This window comes from Malus sylvestris, chromosome 6, assembly GCF_916048215.2.
Source record: "Malus sylvestris chromosome 6, drMalSylv7.2, whole genome shotgun sequence".
Taxonomy (NCBI): Eukaryota; Viridiplantae; Streptophyta; class Magnoliopsida; order Rosales; family Rosaceae; genus Malus; species Malus sylvestris.
In genome coordinates, this window is record NC_062265.1 from 16,203,346 (window position 1) to 16,218,529 (window position 15,184).

Below are 15,184 nucleotides of genomic sequence, written 5' to 3' on the forward strand. Positions count from 1 at the left end.
TTGGTTTTTATTCCTTCGTATTTCTTTTACCCTTTTTTGCTTCCGTGTCACACTTTTGGTTACGTCACGCTCACGTGACGGCCAGCACGCCCTAATTCTAGAATCGGGGTATGTCATGGGGTGTGTGGATATCACATCCCTAGAATAAAATCTAGTCTAAGACTGCAACACTCCCCTTGAGTGTGTAAATACTCAAGTAAATAGTGCATCAGGTCTTCAGCGAAATAGTAAGTACAATTGATGAACTCGTCGACACAATGAGCGAATGTGAGTCTCAAATCAACGGAAGAATGCATAAAAGGTAAAACTCATAAAACCTCACTATGGTAAAACCCAAGGTGAGATAAAAACCCATAGACTAAGGAGAAAAGTGAGAAGTTGCTTTAAGTCAAAACTATACATCTTTTGGACGCAAGTAGAAAAGCTCACAAGGGTATGACCAGCCCAGGATGGGTACCTCGTCAAAACCTAGCTAGGTAGCAAAAACCCAGTGGGAAAAATGCTCCTAATCATAGGGAAAATGAGTACATTAAAATCAAATGAGTACAGTTCTGGATACTCCCCTTGAGTTTGACAAAACTTCTAAATGAGAACTACAGGCATTGCACATGAATAGTTAGGCATACCAATTCCTCGAACAAGCTTCTGGAAGGTTGACTTCGTCAGTGATGTCATGTAAAGGTCGGCAAGGTTGTCTGGGATCGGCTTGCATGACTTCAGTTTCTTGATGCTTTGCTAATGTGATGTAGACGCAATATATCGTGAAGTGTGGCAAGTCTTAGAACGATTCAAAGATTTTACAACTAAGGTCATGTCGTGGACCTCCAAGATATTATGATATCAATAACGATAAAGACATAACCATTTGGGGATGTGCCTTATGCGAGTTTGATAAGCAACCAACGTCAGCACAACAAACAACGCAAGCATCATTATGAGGATCAAGGGATTAGATCATCTCGGGATGCATTAGGATTAGGTCGAATCCGTAGTACCTTCAAGGTAATGAAAAAATGTCTTTAATACCAATCCAGTGGCTGCATGTAGGCACAATGTTGCATCTTTACTAATAGATCAACAACGAATGAGATTTCATGTCTTACTCAATGGGCTAAGTACAAGAAAGCACAAAGTTGAAGTTGGATATGGAACTTCAGATTCCATAACCTCTTCAAGGGTCTCATTTGCATATAGCGTATGGAAGATCATAAGTATACTCAGTGGTTACACCTTCGGGGTGTAGCTCAACTGGTAGACCAAATACCGTCTAAACAACGCTTAAACAGAAATACCACATCCGCCAGGTTGATTCAATCCGTAAGTGAACACCTTAAATGAGTTAAGAGGGTGTTCCGTGGTTTGGAACTATTTGAACCAATCCATGTAATTCTTCGGGAACTTACGTGTCAATCTCTGTATCAATATCCCCATGGAGAAACACTAACCACATTTCATTATGTTGTAGTCAATCGCAAGTTGTCTGACAGAAACATTGCGCCGTATGGCATGCATTACATCGCACTGTTTCATTCATCTCATTACTTTTCATTTCGCACTAGTAGCACAATAAGGTTACCTTCGGCAGTGTAGGAATTACGGGTCCAAAATACACTTTGGTAAGGAATTTAACTTGGATTGTGATTTCGGTTGTCCAACCAGTTCTTAGTTCTCATTGTTCAACGTAACACAGTTTGATATCGTCATTTTTCATTTGAGTCGGTAGCTACCATATAAATGAAAACATCATCAATGATAATCTCATTCCAATTCCATTATCTCATCCAAACTAGTATACTGGACCAAGAACTTCAAGTCTTAAGAGTTATCTGGATTAATCTTATGAGATGGAAATGATTGAGACAACAATTGAGTATGGATTCATTTTTTGCCATGATCTTCCTCTTTTAGGGAAGTAAATCCTATGAACCGAATGATATGTCGTGCTTCAGGCCGAGAAAAATTGATTATCTATTCACCGATGTACCGCACCGTCCAACATGGGCGGCCAAATCGTCCAACAAGGACGGCATACCCTTCAGGGATGTTGACTCAACGTATGTTAAGTACGTCTATCCTTACAGGTATGTTTGTAGCTAGTATATCATCTCGTAACTTTAGCTAGATTAGAGAAATGCGTCTGGGGCAACATTCTGAAAGCTAGAATTCATCACACTTGCCTATCATACTTGTGCGGTACGGGAATTGAGATGAGACATAGTGGGTAACGTCCACGCAAATTTGCATCGTTCTACAGGAACGTTGATGTTCTTATCTCCCCCTAATGGTAGGAAGACTGTTTTATGAAATTGACAATCTGTAAATGAGTGGTAAAGAGATCGCTTGCAATGGCTCTAAGAAAGCTAGTGTGACGGAGAATCATAATCGACAAAGATTCACATCCTTATGTGAGGACCCATATTGGTACATTACGGCATCGCAACTTGGCACATAGAATGCACACCCAAAAAATGCGTAAGTACAAAACATCAGGTTCGTACCCAATAATCAATTGTAATATCAAATAGGTTGGGTGGCAATGGGCCTCAAGGCGGACCGAAATAGCTACGTACAAGATTGCATAGCCCTAGGTAGAAACCAAAAGCTTGGTGCGTTCACCATGGTCTGGGCGATCAATTAAATTGTGCTTTATGATCACTCTGTGAGGCTGTTTGGGGGTGAAAATAGGAATTCGATGTCCAATTATAAACCCAAAAGAAATGCAATACTTTATCAAAAACCTTCTCTTCAGCATTATCCAGTCTTCCAGACTTTATGGGATAATTAAGGTGGTGATCCCTTAAAATTAGTCAAGAGGTTTACCAACAATGTGTGTGGACAAACATGTGACCAGTTTGTCGATTCATCAACCAAAACCATAAAGTAATTATATGGTCCGCATTTTGGTTAGATTAGTCCACATATATTCCCTTGAATCCACTGTGAAAAAGAGTGATTTCGTATCTTTGTGAGGGATGATATAGAAAATTAAATTCCCTAATGAGCGGGCTTGTCAAAGTGTGCTTGTAAGCACAAGATCTTTACTTCGGGTAAATAGATGCATTGTAGCGTCATTGTTCGACCTAAGTGTCCTAAAAAGTTGTGCCAAGGCATGTAAATTACTCGAATCACCAGTCTTTAGCCCAGCCACATGTGGTGCATCCCAGTTGGGAGGCAGCTCATTGACCCCAAAATATAACTTTGGACTTTGAATTTTGTAGGTGGTGAAATATATTCCACTCTATTTTCTTTAGTGTATCATTCATGATCATTGTTCTTTCTAATATCTTTAAAACTCAACGACATTCTTCTGAAACAGGGATAATATAAGGTATCTTAAATGGTAATTCAATACCATTCATACAACGAGGAGTGTGGCAATGATCTTAATCAGGTTGGATAGAGTTAAAGTCATTGCTAGAGATATGATTTAGGTATAAAGTTAGCATGTGTAATATCACATTCATCTTGACAACTAGCTTTCCCACATTCGTACCTAATCACGTGTTTAATTGAATTCGGTCACATGTATTAAAAACATGATTCAATTAACTCATATTCGAGGACAATGCTGATAACATTATCCATAACTAAAACAAACACCAAACGTGAATCCAAGAACATCAAAAAATGTTCACAAAATAAACCAAAGTTACTAAGGGGATTTGGCCAATAAGGTTATTCATGTCTACATTCTGCTCTTCCAACGATGTTTAGTGGAGCAAAATTAGTCTCACAACTCAACGACATCGGTAGGGGCACGAACAAATTCCTAACCATTTATCAATTCCATCAACACAAAAGTAGATTATGCAAGGTTAAGGTTCAAAAATACGATCCCTTATTCTTGAAGTTTTATGTTTGAAGTTTTAGGTCTTAGGTGCCAACGATCACTCTCACATTTGTCATAGTAATCAAATCCAAGAATTTGGTAAACTTCCACTTTGTACACTGCTGCTTCAAGAGCGAGTTAGAAACATGGAAGGACGAGAAAATTATTCTCCAATCAAGATTCGATCAGATTTTATGAACCTTAGAATCGTAATGGACATAATCATGGTGTGCTTCAGGCAATGTATTTCATAATTAGATGGTCCGTAGGAGCGAGCCAAAGAGCCATGGAATCCTAGTTTGGGATTTATTTCCGTTTATAATACTTTGGGCATAAGTCTTCGAATGAAGATCATGGCAGAGGCTTATTTAGCTCTTCCATGCCATTGTTGGCTTCAATGGTTTCTCAGCTTCGTGATAGTCAAGTGGAGATTCACATCTTTTACCCACATAAAGTGGTCTATGTTAGAAATGTCCAAATTAGTGAAATCGAAGTTGTGACGGTTCAACAATCCACTGATTGAAAGGAACAAGACTATGATTGGTGCTATGAGAAATAAAATATCCCTAAGCTTCAAATTTAAAACATTTGGGTTCTAAACCGTTCGGGTCGGTTACTTGTAGAGATCGGATTTGGTGGGTTAAATAGTCATCCCTACGCTAGGGTGCTATATGGTGAATTACATCAAAACATCCTATGAAATTGTATAAAATAAAAAAATAAAATAAACACTTACCTTTCCATCACTCCCAAAATGATAGAATTAGAATAGACTGGCGCCACTTTATGTGCTTGGTTAATAAGATTTCGTTGTTTATTCCTTGCAAACAAGAGAAAGCGGTGCCATGAAACAAGTGATGTAACGACCCGTTCCCAATTTTACGGTTTTTATAATTTTCATAAGTGAATTTACGAAAATGCCCTTAGGTGGCTAAACGTAATTTTATGGGAACGTATTTTATCCTCATATAATTTATCAAATTTATTTTCATATGGATAGAGCTCGATCTCACGAGTGCGTAGGCAAAAACCGTTCGTGAAACGGAGTTATAATGAAAGAGTTGTTAGTTAGGGACAAAATGGTAAATTGGTTGTTAATCTGGAAGTCTCCAGATTTGTTGGAGCTTTGATTAGGAGCCACGTGTGTGGCTGAGATGAAAAGAAAAGGAGAATGTGGGAGAGAAAAAAGGATGGAATCGGCCAATGGGAGAGGAGAGCAAGGAGGGGAAATGAGGAAGGAGAAAATGAGGGAATCAGGTCCTTTTGAAGTCCCGCGACTTCCATGTGTTCCAACGGCTTTTCACCCATTTTTCTGGCAAATTACACTGCCTAACCACCTAGAACCAACTCCATGACCTTCCCTCATTCCACCTCAAATTTGGCGAGATTTGGCCTAGAAAATGGGAAAACCCGCACGGTGGGGTGCAGCGGTTTTGGGTTCAAATTACCTAAATCCGAAACTACCCACATCCATCTCCACCATTTTAGACTTACCTTGAGGTTTGGAACAAAGCCCAAACAGGTTTGGGGTATCAGAGTTCGTTTGAGGTCTAAGAAGACATACATACAAGTATGAAAAATGTGAAAGAATATATAAACACTCGTGATTTATCACTATTCCTCCACGAATAGATAACTTATATTATCGTTTATATTTTTAAAATCCTTCAAACCCTCATGAATAATGTTTTTTATTTGAGGGCAAAATTAATAAAATTAATAATAATTATTGTAGAAGTGTCAAAAATGTAAAAAATATATATATATATATACAATCACTCATATATAAAAAAAATGTAAATGCTTTAAATTAAAGATCAAATTTATTCATTACATTCTTATAGGGTCGATGAGTGTATATGTACAAAATCATCAAAATCGAAGTTAAAATAACCGTTAAATTGTGATTTTTCATTTATAACCGTCGAAAACTTTTGTTCCGTTACGTAATCTCTGAATGTTTGTTTTTTTACGATTTTTTAGGTTTGCGATCTCGGAATGTGTACAAATAAGTTTGACGGTTGGATCGTTAAAAAAAGTTTCGTAGAATGCATATTGCGTCAAAACGATATATTTAAACAAACACTTAGAGTTAATATTATACTTCTATTAAGTATAAAATAAGTTTTTATGGTATCCACTAGTGTAAATACTTTAAATTAAAGATCAAATTTATTCATTACATTCTTATAGGTCGAGGAGTCTATCTGTAAAAAATCATCAAAATCGGAGATAAAATAACCGTTAAATTGTGATTTTTCGTTTATAACCATCGAAAACTTTTGTTCTATTACGTAATCTATGAATGTTTGTTTTTTACGATTTTTTACGTATGCGATCTCGGAATGTGTACAAATAATTTTGACGGTTTGATCGTTGAAAAAAGTTTCGTAGAATGCATGTTGCGTCAAAACGGTAGATTAAATAAACACTTGGAGTTAATATTATACTTCTATTAAGTATAAAATAAGTTTTTGTGGTATCCACTAGTGTAAATACTTTAAATTAAAGATCAAATTTATTCATTACATTCTTATAGGGTCGAGGAGTGTATCTGTAAAAAATCATCAAAATCGGAGCTAAAATAACCGTTAAATTGTGATTTTTCGTTTATAACCGTCGATAACTTTTGTTCCGTTACGTAATCTTTGAATGTTTGTTTTTTACGATTTTTTACGTATGCAATCTTGGAATGTGTACAAATAAGTTTGACGGTTGGATCGTTGAAAAAAGTTTTTGGACCGCCAGCAATAGATAATTTTGTAGTAGTGAAACCTTAAATTTATTTAACCGTCGATTGTCATTTACGCTTTATTCTTCTTACTGAATTTCATTTTCAAAATTTTATTTTTTGAAAACATGATCATCTGGCAGATGTAAGAAGATGATATCACGTTTCGATATTTACGGTTAACTGAAATATGAGTCAATGTCATATAATTTGTAGAAACTTTATAAACATCAAGCAATATTTTCACTAACCGTAAAACTCTAAATATAATATCAACGATCCAAACCATGCATCTACCTGCACCCTCTAATAGATCGTGTTTTCAAAAAAGAAAATCTGAAAAAACGAAATTTGATGAGAACAATAAAGCATAAATGTGAACAACAATCAACGGTTAAATTTTGATCTATGATTTATATGATTATAGTGGCGAATTTCGAAGTTAAGCTCTTCATGAAAGTTATAAAGCTTGTCATTTCGAGTGTTTATATATTTTTTTCTATATTTTTTTACACTTCTACATTAATTAAAAACTATTAAAGACTTTAGGTAAGTGAAAATATACTTAAAACAAAATTGTGTTTTTATGTTTTGGATGTGATAATATGGAATGTATATACTTATTTAGTATTATGTTTTTCATTTGATTATCTATTGATTTAAAAAATATTTTTCTTAACGGGTAACTGGTTGGGTCATATTACCTGTTAATATTATCGGATCGATTTTGGGTCAGGTCATTTTACCCGTTTATTTTAACGGGTGTTACACGACATGACCCGTTAAGATATCGGGTATGACACGAAAACGACACGAACACGAAAAACACGACACGAATGCCAGGTCTACATATTTCCCTTGACAACTTCATATGTGCTACTTTGTATTTCCTTGTAGAAGTACAGGACTGGATAATTTCTGGCACGCGGTATCGAATGCAGGCCAAAATTCCAAGCAAAATCCCCAAAAATTTACCCACCAAACCCTAAGAATCACCATGATTGATAACCAACGCGCCACTGGAATCATCCACACACTAACGAACTCCAATCATCGTCATCGATCTTCATCTCCTCCCAAAGTTAAAACCCTTTTAAATTTGTGACCCGATAACCAAAACCCACCCTGAAAATCTCAGGGATAGGCGAGAATTCCCAAGAAAAATTCAACTATTGGGCAACATGATGTTTGTTTTCGATTTAAAGGAGGGCTTGAGGATTTTGGAATTTGTTGGTTTTAGGGTGAGATTACCCCTCAAGCTGGATCAAGGGGAGGTTCCAACATTCACAGAAGAGGAGCAAAATAGCCTCCAAACTTACATTGTTTTTCTCGAAAAGCCCGTCTCTTCGAAATTTTCTGTAGAACCAGAATTTGATGGTATCAGTCATTTTTGCCTGAAACTATTGCAAACTCAAACCAGTAGAGGATCGTTCATGCATACCGCACTGTGGTCACTGGATTTGCAGCTAAACTGAAACCAGAGGAAATGAAAGCAATAATGGAAACCAAAGAAGGGTTTTTGTCGGCTCATCTCCAGAAAATGGTTTCTTTGCTAACTACTCATAGTCCTGACTTCTTGGGGTTACACCAAGGATAAAGACTATGGAAACAAGCAAACTATGGTGAAGGTGTGATAATAGAGCTCTTGGATACTGGCATTGGACTCGATCATCCTTCATTCAGTGACGAAGGAGTATCCACTCCTCCAGCTAAATGGAACAGTGTGCAACAACAAGCTTATTGGTGCACAAAATTTTGTGGGTGTAGAAGAAGGGAATATTACCGGAACACCATTTGATTAACATGGACATGGGACCCACACTTCTAACACCGCTGCTGGAAATTTTGTGCAAGGCACCAGTGTGTTTGGAGACGCGAAGGCATGGCACTAGAGGTAGTTTTGAGGAGGAGCGAAAGGTGCAATTGTATAAGGTCTCTAAAAATTTTTGGTATCTTATATTTTATGTAATAATGTTATATTTTAAAAATATAATTTTATTAGCACTTTAAAATTTTATAGTGTACTTTTTATAAGTGTAAATTTTTTCTTTCTAAATATAAAAATTTGAAGTGCACAATGAGATAGTAGGAGTGGCAATAACAACACCTTAAAAAAACGATTTTCTTTTCAAATTTATTATATAATAATGCTATATATTCAAGTGAAACTTTAAAGTTAGAATTTTTGAAGCTTTTTTTTTTTCTTTTCTTTATTTGGTTGCTTAAGATTGAACTGTTTTTTTTATTATTTAATGAAAGTTATGTTTGAAACTCTTTTTACTTATTTAATGATATTTGTAAACTTACAATCAGTGAGTCCTAAATGTTGTTTTGATTTAAGTTATTATTTTCTAGTACCAATATTTTATCCTACTTTAAAAAAAATAAAAACTATCTTAAAAATAGGCCATTTTATAAATTTCGCACAAGGCCTTTGAAATTTTAAAGATGACATGCATGGCACCTTGTGCTCACTTGGCAATGTACAAAGTCTGTTATGGGCCTGGTTGTAGGGAAGGTGATATGTTAGCTGGTCTTGATGCCACTGTTGAAGATGGCATGGACGTGCTCTCCCTCTCACTTGAAGGCCTCTCATTACTGTTCTACGATGATGTGATTGCAATCGGTGTATTTGCAGCAATTAAAAAAAGATATTTTTCAGCTGTGCAGCTGGAAATTTTGGACCTTTCCATGAATCTTTATCATGGATTCTGACAGTTGGAGCAAGTACCACTGACAGAAAACTAAAATCAAAAGCTGAGATGCTCAACACCTATGGCACTATTACAGAGATGCGCTTGCTCCCAAGGTCGCTCACTCTTCATCAAGAGGACCAAGCATTCCAAGCCCTGGAATTTTGAAACCCGACATCATTGCACCCGGTGTCGACATCCTAGCAGCATGGCCTGAATTAATGGACAATGCTATAGTTCCTAATCCTAAGGCCACACTTAACATAATTTCTGGTACCTCAATGGCAACTCCTCACCTAAGTGGCATTGCAACTCTGATCAAGAAATCACACCCTGACTGGTCTCCAGCTGCTATTAAATATGCCATCATGACAACCACTGATGTACTAAACCTCGTAGGCACGCCCATCGTTGATCAAAGGTTAAACCCGTGGACGTCTTTGCAACTGGTGGAGGCCGTGTCAACCCTGCAAAGGCAAATGACCCGGGGCTTATCTTCGACATAAAACCGGAGGATTACTTTCCTTACTTGTGCGGTTTGAATTACAATGAAACAACGATTATGATCATCACCCAACAGACTGTAAAATGCTCGGAAGTCAGAGTCATACCAGAAGTACAGCTCAATTACCCTTCATTTACTACTAATGCAAGTCCCACTCAAACTCGGTCTCAGTACAATACAAGGACCGTGCAGAACATCGGCCGGGCTACTTCAACTTACAACTTGGATTTTTTTGTACCACACCGAATGGGGATGAGTATGAATCCGCAGGTTCTTACATTCACAGAGCTTAACCAGGAGATTACATACCATGTCGATTTTATCGCAGAAGATAGTGCTGGGAAGGATGGTGTACCACAAGGTCAGGGATACTTGAAATGATTTTTTGATAAGCATAATGTTACTACCCCTATAGCTGTCATCTTTGACACTCCGCAACATTAAGATTTGGTCCTCTATATGCCTATGTGTAGAGTCTCACTTTTTCATTCAGCCTAAGAGCTACGTCGTAGGTAATGGACCTACGATTTTCCTACAAAGAATAACATGACGCATGATATGAACATGTAATGCAAATAACTTTCTTACTCTGTTGACTTAGGTCGAACTTGATCACCAAATTAAAAACCTTTAATTCAGTTCATTTCAATTTGAAACTACATTTGATCCGCATGTGATGTATAGAAACTCACAGAGATATTTAGAAACCCACTCTTTGTATAAACAAGCCATGATCAATGGTGAAGCCAAGAATTGTTGGGGAGAGGGGTGAAATATAAAATGTTAGAAGCTTTTGCCTTCTTTTTGTCATGCTCCATAAAAACACACTTGGTTGTGAAAACTCGTCCAACACTTTCACAACCTCGCCTATTTCTCCACATTTGGAATCCAATTTATCAAGGCATAACCCACAAACATATACCATGTATTATTTTCCATATGTGGTGCCTTAACCTTGCACATGCCTTTAGAGCAATGAGAATGGTGAGATTATCGAACTTTTCATCATTGCCTCTTGACTCAAATATTAGGAAAAAAATGAACACAACCGTATGAATTGATGTGTGGCAGACGTGATATGTGTGCAGCATACTGTCTTGGTTTACTGCTGCGGTGAACAGTTCATGATCTTTCACATCCATTGGGTCACAAGTAAACCTGATATGTTTTCACTAGAGTAGGTTCAAGTCCAAAATACACTTCGCCCAATGCATATCATGTTTATTCTCTCTCAGTTTTAGGTAGCCTAGTAACACATTTGCATTTACATTTGCATTCAAATGTGGGGTGTTATAAGTAAATTGGTGGTGTTTGAATGAAATTTCAACTCAAATGTGGGGTATTGTTGGAAATTTTGAGTAGATATATCATTGTCCCACATTTGTCACCACCAAATGGTTCCCTCACTTTATAAGGCTTTGTCCATTTTAGAAAGTGATTGGAGTGATGGACCATGGAGAATAAAATTGGGCTTAACCTTGGGTTTGGGCTTTGGGGTGTGCTAATTAATTGATAATTAATATATAATAAATATATATAATTAATTATCAAAAGATCGGCTCAGGCTCTAATTAATTATTTTAAATTAATTAATTTTAGATTTAATTTTTAATTTAACAGACTCATCTTTTTAGATGAAGTCTGAAGCGATGAAAGAACGCCCCCCTTTGAGAAGATGTCTCCCAAAAGACACATCCCATATTCATACTTGTTGAGAATAGGCATAAATCAATTATGTATACATCATTTGCATGACATTTAAAACACAGAAAAATCAAATTCATCTTCCACAATTCCAATCCTTCTTACTGAGAGAACCACAAAGAAATTCGCCAGAAGTTTAGTTTTTCGATGCTAGAATATTGTGGATGCAAATTTCTTCCTCATTGATCTTGGACAATTTTGCACCTACACAACAATTAACACCTTAGGTTAAGGCCAAGAGCCTCACACGCCCACGATGAATGGGGGGGGGGGTTTGGCCGAAGAACCTCCGATGCCAAAGTTAGAATTTTAGAGAGAAAAAGTGTTTAGAGTGTTTAGTATTTTTTGCAAGAGGATTGGAATTGGCTTTTTTGGTGAGAATGAGAGTATATTTATAGGGATAGGAGGTGGCTAGGATTTTTTGGGTTTAATTAGGAGTTACAAAATTGATTATTTGTATAAATGGGGTAATAAAATGGAGAAAAGTGAAAAAGGTTAGGAAAAGGGAGGTGGCCGGCCTCTTAGTAATTTTAGGTGTGAATGGGTGTTTTATTTGATAATTAAGGGATTGATTAGGTAATTAATCCCTTAATTAATCAATTTTTAGGGAATATGAAAGGAAAATATCATTTAGCTAATTGATTAGCTAAATAATGGAATACAAAATATATAGAATAAATTAGGTTTTAGGAATTACCTTATAGAAAGGATTTGATACCTTATAGAAAGGATTTGATGAAATAGGCTTTAAATTGTTACCTATTTTGGGCACTTTTGACTTGGTTTAGGGATGATTGCCCGCTGCTCGCGCGTAGGAATCCCAGTATGCCTCAAGGGTATTTTTGTCCTCTTTTACCCAAGAATCCACGTGTCGCCTTGTGATTATTTTTGGCTCCACAAATATTGACTTGGATCGTTGAATCCTGGTGAAGTAGACATCTGTAGAACTACAAGCACATAATAGGGACGAAATTTTGGTATGCAAGCCTCGATCTTCAATTTGTTTGTTTAATATTATTTCATTTTGGTCATACTCTATTAAATTATTTATTCACATTTATTATTTATTAGCATATATAGTGTAACATCCCACATCGACCAATGAAGATGGGGTGATGTGCCTTATATGTACATGTCCACCTCCACATAGCACGAGGCCTTTTGGGAGCTCACTGGCTTTGGGTTTCATCGGAACTCCGAAGTTAAGTGAGTTTGTGCAAGAGCAATCCCAGGATGGGTGACCCACTGGGAAGTTCTTGTGTGAGTTCCTAGAAACAAAACCGTGAGGGCATGGTCGGGGCCAAAAGCGGACAATATCGTACTACGGCAGAGGCAAGCCCGGGATGTGGTGGAGCCCGGGTTGGGATGTGACATATACATTTATCATTGATTGTTGATATTTATCCAACAAGTTGCTTTATGCCCTTTTACTTCTCAAGAAACCGAATTTAGGTTCCTTTTCCATTTCTTATTTACATTCCCTTTTAATGAATGTCTATAATTTAGGGTTTTGATTTCTGGTTGGTGAATGTGTAACACTACTACATTAAATAGTTATCACCACGAAATAAAAATTGTCGCACAAAGAAGATATTCGCCTCCTAAAATACTACACGACGAATACTTCGTTGCCCACAGTTCATCGCGCAAGGCTTGTAAAGAAAAGTCTTGCGCGACGAAGAGAAGAACAATCATCGCGCAACCAATTTTGCGTGATGAAAATAATATTCGTCACCTTGAGTTAAAAGGGATGAAGTATATTTGTCACATGAACTTTCATGCGTGCCGAACTACCAATTGTCGCATGAAGTTTAAAAGGACGAACATTTTCGTGGTGCAAGAAAAGAGCGAAGGCTAGCTTTGTCATATAAAGTTTTAAGGGACAAAGTTTTGCTTATTGCAAGATTTACCTCTGTCGTTGGGCATATTAATAGGGACGACGAACTATTTCATTGAGCAAACCATTTTTTAAATTTAAAAAAATGTTTATAAAATGAATTTTAAACAAAATAATTTTGTTTGGTTAAATTTAATTAGGAACAATAATTGATATGAAAAAAATATTGATTTAAAATAAATATGAAAATGTATGTACAAGCACAAAAAAAAAAAAAAAAAATTAAAAAGCACGAATGTTTATAAAAAAAGACTACAACACAAAATCATCACTATCAACGCCGCTGGTTAGCCGTGCTAGGTTGGGGGCCTGTGAGGTCGAAGGTGTATGAAGAGAAGGTGTAGGGGATGTTACAGTGGGACATCTGAAGCGCGGCGATGATCTGGGCCATCCTAGACTCTTGAGCAGCAATACGGTTTTCTAGATAGCGATGAGGTAGTCTAGGTCGCAATGTGCTTATTTTGGGCTGCCACCTGCTGTTGGAGTTTCAATACTTGCTCTGTTAATGATGTGAACTATCCCGATAACACACCCCGTCCTGAAGGAGGGTGTGCTGGCCGTCACGTGAGAGTGACGTAACCATTTACACAGTTCGGAAGCTTTAGAGATACAATTACTAAGATATAACACCCGAGGGTAAATCCTACTTTTGTGAATTCTGTCAGAACACCGCTGGATTTCTCATAGCCACCAAAGCTCTGCTAACTTGAACCTGGAGGGGTGCAAAACAAAATTGAGTGGGTCAGTAAAACAAAGTTTCTCGAAAACCTTTCACTTCTTTCACTTAAAACATTTCTAACCCCTCGCTGTAAAACCTGTATACTTTCCCAGAAAAAATAGTATATAAACATATATATACACATATTATCAAAACTCAGCTCATATCCATCAACATAACATCTTAGAAATAATATGCCACGCCATGCCAAATATAATCAGAAATGCATCAATATCAATCAGGTGAAATAATAAATCAACCGGAGACCCTACAATGGTCCTGTACGGCTGATTCTAAAGCTCAACATCCCACTCAACCGGAGTCACCACAGTGACCTATACGGCCCTACCGGAGTCACCAACTGTGACCTGTACGGCACTACACTGCACATCACTCGGAACTACGTATAGTAGTCTGTACGATGAAAGGTGTATAAATACGTTATAGTGCTTCTCTCATCAATCATCAGCGCGCATAACTAAGGTCACCCACTAGTCGGAATCACATCTAGTGATCTATACGACTAGCATGTCGGAACCCTCACATGGTCTGTACGACATCCACCTACTTGGATCCAAGACGAGCGTGCGGTGTGGTGAATAATATAAGCACTATCACCTAGGGTGCAGGTTATGAGCTTTCAATGCAATTTTCATCAAATAACTCATCTGAATAATATAAAACTCACCTGTGCGTCCACCGCGTCAATTAACATATATATGCATTGATTATCAAACTAAATATCTCAACATTTGCATGCATGGCAATTTAAATCATAATTTTCATATAAACGCATTTTCTAGGAAAAACAGTTGTATATAGGTAATACGAAAACAAAACTACCCACTCACCTGGAGTTCGCCCTACAACTCCCTAGCACAATACGTCAAGGCGTCATGACGATCGGCGCCTAAAACAATAACCAAATCCAACCTCAGAATTCATATCGATAGAATATATAACTTATATAAAATACGTCACTATGTAGTTCGATCCGAAAGATCTGTAATTCAAATTTTAAATCCATAACTTCAAGAGGTCCACAATATATCTCTAGGACAACATCCTAAAATTTCATTACCATCCAACGGTCGGATCTCCGTCAAT

The 15,184-nt window shown here is 37.1% G+C and overlaps 1 pseudogene; it reads left to right on the top strand.

Moving 5' to 3' along the window:
• Positions 1-7,741: 7,741 nt before the first annotated feature.
• On the top strand, positions 7,742-10,139 carry LOC126625467 (subtilisin-like protease; annotated as a pseudogene).
• The last annotated feature ends 5,045 nt before the right edge of the window (positions 10,140-15,184 follow it).